Source organism: Octopus bimaculoides, chromosome 6 (assembly GCF_001194135.2).
Source record: "Octopus bimaculoides isolate UCB-OBI-ISO-001 chromosome 6, ASM119413v2, whole genome shotgun sequence".
Taxonomy (NCBI): Eukaryota; Metazoa; Mollusca; class Cephalopoda; order Octopoda; family Octopodidae; genus Octopus; species Octopus bimaculoides.
This window is the reverse complement of record NC_068986.1, coordinates 71,124,037-71,129,904: the sequence shown is the minus strand read 5'-3', so window position 1 is coordinate 71,129,904 and position 5,868 is coordinate 71,124,037. Positions and strand designations below refer to the sequence as shown.

Genomic DNA, 5,868 nt, shown 5'->3' with positions numbered 1-5,868 from the left:
ACACATATATATATATATACATATGTGTGTGTATGTACTTATGTGTATGTGTATGTATGTATATGTATATATATATATATGTAAAGCCACATTTATACATGTATATGCTGAGGTATCGCCTTGAGAGTTCTTGTTTTTAGTTGATCAAACTCAGACATGTACACATTTATATATATACACAAATATGTTTATGAATATATCTATAAGTACATACATAAATGTATACATGCATGTATGTATATACATATTTACGTATGTGTGTGTGTGTACATATATATGCAAGTAGATGTAATTATATGTAATGTATATCTGCATGTGTACGCATAAATATTAATATTATATATATATATATATATATATATATATATATATATATAAGGCGAGCTGGCAGAATCGGTAGCACCCTGGGCATAATGCTTAGTGACATTTCGTCCGTCTTCACGTTCTTAATTCAGATTCCGCCGAGGATCGACTTTGCATTTAATCTCTTCGGGATCAATAAAATAAATACCAGTTGAACACTGGGGTCGATGTTATCACCTTGCCCCACCTCCCCGAAATTGCTGGCTTTGTGCCAAAATTTGAAACCAGTATTTGATATATATGTGTGTGTGTGTGTGTGTGTGTGTGTGTATGTGTGTGCGTGTGTGCGCGCACGCATGGATTTATGTGTGTGCATATAAGAATGTCTATAAATTTTATAGCATGCACATATGCGTGTGTGTGTGTGGATGTATGCATGTGTATAAATTATACTACTGTTTCTTTTTTCAAATTGCTATCACTATTACAGACACGCATACACATATATCCGGACCATTTACACCTAAACGTTGTTATATGAAGTAAGATTATTAATATATATTACATAACGAGCACACTGACAATCGAACCGATGAGGGAACTTCTGCTTTGTCGCCCGACCTGCTAAATGCACCACGCAAATATCACATTAAATCACCCTACCGCTCTCTGAAAGAGAACTGATTTGCGTATCAACAAAATGCAGTTTGTATAAATATTTATTTCCTTATTGCCCACAGGGGGGTGGACATAGAGGGGGACAAACAAGGACAGACAAATGGATTAAGTCGATTAAATAAATACCTGTTACGCACTGGTGCGTAACAGGTACTTATTTAATCGACCCCGAAAGGATGAAAAGCAAAATCGACCTCGGCGGAATTTGAACTCAGAACGTAACGGCAGACGAAAAGCGGCTAAGCATTTCGCTCGGCGTGCTTAACGATTCTGCCAGCTTGACACCCTAGTTTGTATAAACATTAGGCCCATTCTTGCACAGGCAATAACATTTTTGCGCAAGAAAGGTTTCTTAAATATAATCGAACGGCTATAATATGTATATATTTGAGTATTAACAATCAAAAGTGATGAGACTATAATACATGTACATTAACGAGCAAAACTTAATAAAATCGGGTCTACACATTATGATTCGAACTCGGAGATGTGAGGTACTGAACTACATGTTGCTGGTCTATGGCTGGTGTTTTATCAAAAATTTGTTCTAAGTTTCTCGCCTTTTTTTTTTCTTTTGAAGTAATGATAAAGAAAAACTACAAATATGTCGAATGCAAGGTGAGGCCGTTTCATAACGTTATATGGATGAAAGACAAAGGACGACTGTATATCGCAGGTACTCTTTGCATATTCAACACTTGAATGTGATAATGCAGAATTATGTATATTGCAACGCACAACGAAACGTCAACAAGACTGATGAGTTTGTTCAGCATCATAGTCATCATATGCATGAGCTCATTTCTGTTTCTAATCATAATTCTTTATTGTAAATTCTAACAAAAATATCATTAATGAATTTGTAGATGGTGTTTTTATTGTTGAGTGAAACTGTTGATTAATATTGTACTCATAATTCAAAGTCAAACTTTGCTACGCATTGTCACGCTCATTCTGTTTGAAAATTGCTTCTGGAATAATCAACCATGTACACGTTCATTCAATTGAACGTAGAACTGAATACTCATTATCAGAACTAATTGTAATCGTTTTATTGTACAGTACTAAAGTTTTAAACAAACTCGTTTTCTATTGCTTATCCACTACAAAACTCATTCCTCAAGTGGCTTTTCCATATTCATAGATTAGATTAATTTCCCATTTGAACAAACTTCATGTTAGGTTTATCGTTTTTTGTTTTTTTTTAGTTTATTTTGTTTACTTTTTGCTTTGTTTTTCTGGTTTATCCAGTTAAATAGAATAAACTCCGGTAATATACATAAGTAGGTATAAATTTTTCTCGTATGAAACAAACCTCAGAAAATCAGAGTTGTCACTTTTGTCTAGTTGCGATTGACAAGAAGTTATAGTCACCGAAATTTTATTTGCTTTCAATTCTGGCTTATACTTTAGGTCAAAATGTCCTATTATTTTCCAATAAATTGAGTAACTCAGGTTATAATCCGGTTTATACAAAGTTATGATAAATAAATATTCATTTAGTTTCTCATCCTCACCACAATTTAAAGTTGTGGCTTGGGCAACCCAGTTTTTTTCCTTACAAAAATAGCTAAATGTTGTTATCGGTGTGTAACTGCTCTAAATGAAGTTGTTATGTTTTTTGAAGTTTAGATGATTACTGTGATTGATGTGACTAGTTTGGTAAACAACCCATTCAAATAGAGGCGGACACCAGAAATTTGGGCATAAGAACAGTCGATTATCTACCTTAGTATTCGATTAGTACTTTATTTTATCAACCCCAGAAAGATGAAAATCAAAAGTGACCGCTGCAGGATTTGGACTCAGAATGTAAAGGACCGTAACTAAATACATTCCACAATGTAACCGTTACTGTTATGAAAGATGAGGTTATTGAGATGATATAGCTATAATTGTTCGTATCATGATGACTTGCTAGGGATTTTATGATTAATATAGAAATTTCAACTGATGCTACTAAGGGTACAGTTGTTGAAACTTTTTTTTGTGTTCTTCATGATTAATCTAACAGTGGGTGCTGTATCTTACGTAGTTATTATAATCGATGTCGCTGTCGGTTTTACGACTAATGTCATCATTTGATTGGTAAAGCTGAAAGTGTTTGGGATCAATGTGGTTCTGTAACTTACTTCCTGTAACAAACAGATAGTATCTAACTTTACAAGACCACTCTGAAATGACAAATGTTATTCTGAAGGCCGTTATCTGAGGGCTCTGCAATATCATGAGCTTAACATTCGAAATTTGTATTAAATACATGTGGTTTACCCGATCTTCTCTAAGTTTTTTTTTTTTTATCAGAGTAGGCGCTACTACAACATACGGGCAATGATTTCTTTCTCCTAGAAATCAACGTTTAAAAGAAGTTATTATAATTATTGTAATTATAATTATTTAGCATTACACCAGCTCGAAACAGTGACAAAAGGTTTAGAAATGGCACATTGAAAACTGCGTAATCCACTGTATTCTTGCTATTTTTGGACGTAATTTGAGGGGTAATTGGCTGTTTTTTCTAGCACTTTCAAAACATTTAAATAGAGCATTTTGCCCACCAACCAGACAGGTAAACAAATTACTCATTACCAGTTAGATTGACCAATTCATTGACCAATAACTTTGCTGATTAGTCATTGATACCTGATTACATGGTAAACCGTTACGAAAAATGAAAAAGAGTTAATTTTACTAAGCTATGAGCTGAACCACAGAAATTATAATTGATTTATTTTTAGATCTTCAAAAACAGTTTTATTGCTAATTTCATTCAGATGAAATATAGTGTAAAACTGTTTTCCATAGATAGCTTAAGTAACATGTGATGTAATTTTTAAACGATTTTATGGCTAGTTTATTTCAGATTCTTTTACTTGTTTCCTTCATAAGACAGCGCAGTACCGCCTGGAAATGTATAAATTATTCCCAGAAACTAACTAATGATTACAGTGGTGTCCTAATAATAAGGTTAAGTATTCTTTGAAATAAGCTGAGTTTACTTTATTGTTAGAGACCAGATATATTCATATATATATATAGTTGAAGATATTGACAAGTTAGATGGCAAATAATTTAATATCTGATTTAAAAACTTAGGCAGCAAACTGACGACTGTTTCTAAAAGATCGGGGTTCAATATTCTTCATTATAAGTTCCTCAGAAATATATGTTTTACAATGAAGTGAGAAGAATATACAAAATCAGCTCTACAATCAAGAACCCCTCTTTCATAATAATAATAAGTAGTAGTGTTCAAATGAATAGATATACGAAATCAAATTTTGAAATAGCAGTTCTAATAACGCATGCATTACGGATATCATATACTTAAAGCGTATCTTTATTAACTGCGGAATTTCGTCCGTGGAAAAGTCTCTATAAGACATCTATTATTAGAAAAAGACTGAGGTTTTGAGATATTCAAGTGGTTTTTAACGCTAGACGAAATTCCGCAGCTAATAAGTGTATAAACATAACAGACATATTACTCATGAATAAATTATATATTAGTATACTTAGCTATAATTGATTAGAGCCATTCTATAACTATAACCAGTCAATGACTAGTTTTCAAAGTTTTATTCAAATATCTAGACAAACACAAAGGCCCAACAGAAAAATCGTTTAGGCACTTGATAAGTGCTCTTACTATCTTTTGTGCAACATTTTAAATTATTTTCTCTCCTGCTTCATCTGACGATACAAAACTCTCTTCAGATTTTATATCTAATTCGCAGTTATATATATATATATATATATATATATATATATATATATATATATATATATATATAATATATATATATATATATATATATATATATATATAGCGTGTATGTGTGTTTGAACAAACGTTCGGATTAGCATTTGGTTCTCTTCCTATCCACATTGTACCCTCATATTTTCTGGCTTGCCAAAAACCAAAACCCGAATCAGTTACCCTAGGATACGAGAACTTGAAAACATTTTGGTCCCTGCCACTCTGCTCTGACTAATTTATACATACATACATATTATGTATATATATATATATATATATATACATACACACATATATATATATGCATGTATGTATGTTTATAAATTATGTTGAAGGTAAATGAATCATATGCCGGGTTGTTTAACGCAATAGACTGCAAATGAACTGGTAGAATGGTTGCCAGTTCATCGTTAATGGCCCTTAGCAAAGGAATTTAAGATTGTGGAGATACAGTGAAATCTGTGGCGAAGAGTTGAAAAGTGTGAGATGGGTGAATAATAAGAGAAAAAGATGAGACATGCAATTAAGACGCTCAATTAATACTAGGGAAAGATGGCAAAGATCATGACCTATTCAAATCGTCCCAGACTGGCGTAACTGATACAGTTTTTAGCCTAAAACCTTCACATAAACACATACACACACACACATACATATATATATATACATATATACATATATATATATATACATATATACATATATATATATGTAAAACAAATAATAAATGAGTATATGCATATATACGTACAGGTATGTGCATACCTACGTCTACCTGTATATATAGGTGCATATCTGGGTACAGGACATTGCAAACAAAACGTAGACAAGAAAATAATAATAACCAGAGTACAGAAAACACACAGGTCACATAGAGAACATTTTCCTTCATCAGCTACCCCCATTTTAACGCCGGCGTTTCGAAGAGTTGATGCATACATATATATACATATATACATATATATATATACATTTATATACACTTATACACATATATAAATACATGCATATATACATATATATATACACATATATACATATATATACATATATATACATATATATATATATATATATACATATATATATATACATATATATATGTATATATATCTAAGTATATATGT

At 31.8% G+C, this 5,868-nt stretch overlaps 1 protein-coding gene across 1 annotated transcript in view; it reads left to right on the top strand.

The window, feature by feature from the left end:
- Positions 1–5,868, top strand: part of LOC106873400 (glutamate receptor ionotropic, kainate 2) — a 53,519-nt gene that overhangs the window by 707 nt on the left and 46,944 nt on the right. The gene's annotated exons all lie outside the window — the stretch shown is intronic.